Source organism: Mus pahari, unplaced genomic scaffold (genome assembly GCF_900095145.1).
Source record: "Mus pahari unplaced genomic scaffold, PAHARI_EIJ_v1.1 scaffold_4634_1, whole genome shotgun sequence".
Classification (NCBI taxonomy): Eukaryota; Metazoa; Chordata; class Mammalia; order Rodentia; family Muridae; genus Mus; species Mus pahari.
The window spans coordinates 35,476-41,248 of record NW_018392040.1 but is presented as its reverse complement, the minus strand read 5'-3'; positions in this window follow the sequence as shown (position 1 = coordinate 41,248).

Genomic DNA, 5,773 nt, shown 5'->3' with positions numbered 1-5,773 from the left:
GGAGTGGGGTGGGGGAGGGTATAGGGGACTTTGGGGATAGAATTTGAAATGTAAATGAAGTAAATACCTAACAAAAAATTGGAAAAAAGGAAAAAAAAGAAATGTAAATAAAGAAAATACCTAATAATAATAAGAAGAAGAGGAATAGAAGAGCTAGAAGTCAGAGAGAAGAACTGTGGAATGCTCACTTCTCACCTTGGCACAGACAATGAAGCTATGAGTTGTCAACAACTATGGATGACTACTGCATTGAACCTATACAAATATGGGCACATTAATAGCCAGATGATGATGAATAAGGGATTCAGGGTTTCTTACCCTTCTTTGCTAAGCTATATCCTATATATAGATTAAAGAAAAGATAAAATTAATGACTTCTGTTGTATACTACTGGTGACCTCACTAGGCTCCAATGGATTCTCCAAATCCAAATGTCAAGCAGATTGTCTTGATTTCATTTAAATGAATCACACACACAACCAAAACTTATGAATCTAGGAAAGGGATAGATAAGGAGTTGGAGAGGAGTTGACAGGGGTGAGAGGGAGACAGACAGAAATAGAGAGGAGACAGTGCCCAGAATGCACTATAAGCATGCATGAAATCATCAAAGAACTAATTTAAATTTAAATGGAGAAATGGAGACTTCCACCACCCTAGAAACACAGTTCCCTCATCTTCCTTCCAAGTTCATCTCTGCTCTTACATCCTTATAGACAACAAGTGTCTGAATTTCCCCACTTCAAACAACTAGAACAGGGTTTCACTGAAATGCCTATGCTGGGATTGAACTCACTCTGTAGCCAATAGAGGACTGGATCTTGCTATTTTAACTACTATTGATTATCAACTTGCCTATGTCTGCAATTAACTAAAATCCAAAAATAGAGGGCTCACCTGTGAGGAATTTTTGTTCTTTTACCTTTTTTATTGGATATTTTGTTTACTAACATTTCAAATGTTATATTCCTTCCAGATCCCACCCCCAGAAGTCCCCTATTCCATTCCCCTTCCTCCTACTTCTATGAGGGTATGCCCACCCACCCACCCACTCCTGCCTCCCTGCCCTTGCTTTCCCCTACACTGGGGCATTGAGCCTTCTAGGGACCAAGGGCCTCTTCTCCCAGTAATGCCAGACAAGGCCATCCTCTGCTACTTATGTGGCTGGAGCCATGGTTCCCTCCATATGTACTCTTTGGTTGATGGTTTAGACCCTGAGAGCTCTGGTTGGTTAATTTTATTGTTCTTCCTATTCAGTTGCAAAGCACTGCAGCAACTTGGGTCCTTTCTCTAGCTGCTGCATTGGAGACCCTGTGAACAGTACCATGGTTGGCTACAAGCATCCACATCTCCATTTGTCAGGCTCTAGCAGAGCCTCTCAGGAGACAGTTATATCAGGCTCCTGTCAGCAAGCACTTCTTGGCATCCACAATAGTGTCTGGGTTTGGTGACTGTTTATGGGATGGATCCCCAGGCAAGGCAGTCTCTGGATGGCCTTTCCCTCCGCTCTGTTCCACACTTTGTCTCCATATTTGCTCCCGTGAGTATTTTGTTACCCCTTCTAAGAAGGACTTAAGCACCCACACTTTGGTCTTCCTTCTTCTTGAGCTTCATGTGGTCTGTGAATTGAATCTCGGGTATTCTGAACTTTTGAGCTAATATCCACTTATTAGTGAGTGCATACCATGTGTATTCTTTTGTGACCAAGTTACCTCACTCAGGATATTTTAAAGTTCCATCCATTTGCCTGTTAAGTTCAGGAAGTCATTGTTTCTATTCGGACAATATAATTTTGATCCAGATATTTTGAACTAGGGGAAAACATGCCTTTAATCTGGATCTTGAGGCAGGAAGACATACCTTTTACTGGGCTACACCTTCTGCTGGAAGTCTATATAAGGGAATGGAAGAAGGAAGCTTTTGTTCTTTGCCTCCTTGCCTTCATCTTGCTACAAGTCTCCTTTCACTAGCATTAGAGCTCACTTCTTCTGGATTCTAGTTTACACTGAAGACCATCTAAAACATCCAGCTTTGTAGACTGAGAAACTATTGTATTCTTAGACTTTCTATTCCATAGCCAGCCATTGTTGGATTAGCCAGACTGCAGCCTATAAGTCATTCTATTAAATAACATTTACACACACACACACACACACACACACACACACACACACACACACGTACATGTGTATGTGTATGTGTATGTGTATATGTATATGTATATGTATATGTATATGTATATGTATATGTATATGTATATGTAGATTCACTGTATAAGTTCTGCTATTTTAGAGAACCCTGTCTAATATACTTGACCTCTTAAGTAGCTGTAAGCCTATACCTGACCTTGAACCTATGTAATTTATATATTTGTCAATTTGGGAGAGTTTATTTCTGCTGCATTTCATATTTTTCCTGATTTATCTTCTTTCCTTCCTGGAACTATGTGTATTTGAGATTTGTTTACAGTATCCCATTGCCTTCTAAATTCCTGAACTTTTTCATCAATATACAATCTCTCATTTCTAAAGCCTGAGCAGTGACATTTTCTTCTAGCTTCTGAGTGTTATGGCTCTAAAATTTCCACCTGAATCTTTATTATGATTTTTATTTTTTCTAATATTTTCTGACTTTTCATTCATTATAGGCATGTTTCCCTTTATGCCCTTTATTTTAGCAATAGTAACTGCTTTTAAGTTCTTGTTTGCTAACTCTAACATCGATGGGTGTTTGTTAGCAAATGAGATGTCATCTCAGGGTTGCTTTCATATGGTTGCCATTGCCTCTTCCCTTCCCTTCCCTTCTTTCCTCCTTCCCTTCCTTCCTTTCCATCTTCACCCCTACCCGTGTGTGTGTGTGTGTGTGTGTGTGTGTGTGTGTGAATACAATTTTTCTTGTGTGTTCCATTGATATTTTAGTGTTTCATTTTGTTTATGCTAGCAACCAATTAGATAATTGACTGGATTCAAATCATAAGCTGATTTTCCGCTGCAGCTAGTGACACCTCAAATAACAATTTAGTTCTTTCAGTCTTGTGTGGCCTTCTTAGAATCTGACCCATATATAGTTTTGAGCCAACACAGTGTAGAGTGGAGTTTATACATGATTGGTCACTCTTTCTTTCAGACTCTAATTTTCACGGTTCTCCTGTTTTCAATAATTGTGTTTCCCACTAGAGAGATAGGTTTCCCACTAGAGATTTAGTTGTCCTCTATGAAATAGAATAGGTATTATCTTCAGATTGAGCACTATAAAAAATTAGTGAGAAGCCGGGCGTGGTGGCGCACAGCTTTTAATCCCAGCACTNGGGAGGCAGAGGCAGGCGGATTTCTGAGTTCAAGGCCAGCCTGGTCTACAAAGTGAGTTCCAGGACAGCCAGGACTATACAGAGAAACCCTGTCTCGAAACCCCCCCCCCAAAAAAAAAATTAGTGAGAAATTGAGCCCATGTGATTTTCTTCCTGCAAATGTTGACTTCTGTCTGGTATCTGCATAGTTTTCTTTTCTCTCCACTGTCTTTAGTTGTTTGCATTAGGTTTTCTCCAGACTTTATAGTTTTAATCTGCAGTAGGCCTGGCTCAGTAGGAGTTTACTTGTCTATTATGGGAATTAAAATATGTGGATTTTGGCTTCCCCCATGATTAGCATGAATTTGAATATAGTCAAACATCTTTTTATTTGTGGCTAATTTTGTTTACCATCCCATTCAATGAAGTAGTTGCTCCCCTTCATATTAGTACTTCATTCCTCTACATACTTCTTATAATGTGCCTCATATGTTTAGGTATTTAATCTCTCCAAAATACAATGTTTTACTGTTTTGTTTTGATTGTATTTTACCTCTCTCTTGGTCCCTATGTCTCTGTATTTTTCTCTCTATGTGTGCACACATGTATGCCACAAGCATATGCAGATCAGAAAACAACTTAGAGGACTCTCTTTCTCCTTCTGCTTGACAATAAGCACTTTTACCCCTGAGCTGTCTTACTAGTCCCCCCTTTTATTACTTATTTTAAAATAAAAAGTTCTTTTTATAAGTTTTGGACTAGGTTTAGACTTACAGAAAAGGGGTACAGATAAAGAATTTGTATAGTGCCCTGAATGCAGATTTACCAATTAGTGATATATAAGTATGGGTATATTTGTGACGACAGTCTATACCGATATAATGTTATTATTGATAGCTGAAATCCATTCTTTATTCCTATTTCTTTAGGTTTTTGACTTGATTTTTTGTGTCTCAATATTTCTAACTTGATACCANATTGCATTTACTTGCTGTGTGTTCTTGTGTTCCTCTTGGCTGTTTCAATTCCCAAGACTTTACTATTTTTTATTTTATTATTATTATTGTGATATACATGCATGCCACAGTGCACATGTGGAGGTAAGAGAACAATTTTTGGTAGTTGGTTATCTCCTTATACCTTGTTGAAAGCAGATACCTCTTGTTTTTGCCATACTGTGTACTCTAGCCTAATTGAGCCACAAGTTTTCAGGTCATTCTCCTGGCTCTGCTTACCAATTCATCACAGGTGTGCTGGAATAACAGACACATGCCTCTCTATCTTGTTCTGGGTATGGACACTGGGTATTGAATTCAGATTGTCAGGATTGAGCACTAAGTGTTTTTACCCACTGCGTCATCTCACCAACCTCACCTCCTCCCCTTCTCCCCTTTTATTAAGTTTAGATATATATATATATATATATATATATATATATATATATATATATATATATATAACAGGCTATCCTAGAACTTACTCTGTAGACCAGGATTGGCCTCTTTCTCCTGAATGCTGGGTTTAAAGAAGTATACTACCAACCTGAGCTGTATTTATTTTTGCTGTTTTTCACATGTGAGAACTCTTATTGGTCATGTACTTTATAGAATGTACATCAATTTTATGTGTATAAAGTTTTTCTTCTGGAATTGATTTTTTTACCTTTTATGTTTGTTGTGACATAGAAGGTTACTTTTATTTTTTATGTTATTTTAATTATTTTCCAGTTTGTTGAAAAGTTTTTTCTAGTTTGATATCTACAGTTCTATATACATGTGGCTAAATCAAGTGTCTCTGTATCTGTGCATCTATTTCTGGACTTTAATTTTCCTATTGATGTGTTTTCTATTTTTACAATTCCGTAGTTACTATAGCTTTATAATCAATCATGTCTGGGTGTGGTGTCTCACATCTGTAATCCAAGTACTCAGGAGGCAGAAACAGGTAGGTCTTTGTGAATTTGAGGCCACTCTGGTTTACATAGGAACTTCCAAGCCAACCAGGAATAGATAGTGAAACCTTGTCTCAAAAAACATAAATCTTGATATTTTAAACAAATTATCTCCTTTTTAGTTTTTCCTCTATGAACATCATAGTTATTCTCAACGATTTCCATTTGTATAGACTTTTATGCTTGAAATTTTGTGCCAATAACTCTTTGTAGTGATATTTTAATTAATGACTGGCTGGGTCAATGAACAGAAAACTTTTCTGGTGTCCTGTGAGAAATGTTTAGGTCAAACTACAAGATGAAAAAGTTATTGAACACCAGAAGTCTTCAGAATTCCACCATGGAAAGTCTGTAACTCTTTCCTTCATTAATTATTTCCATAGCCATGTGATCCTCCTATGATATACTACCATGAGCAAGTGAAGAAACTCAGTCCCTAAGATGTGAAGGAACTTACAAAAGTTAGTAAAGCTAGAAATTTGTAAATATGGAATTGATATCCAGGTCTGCTTAATTCTAGTGATCACGATCTTACC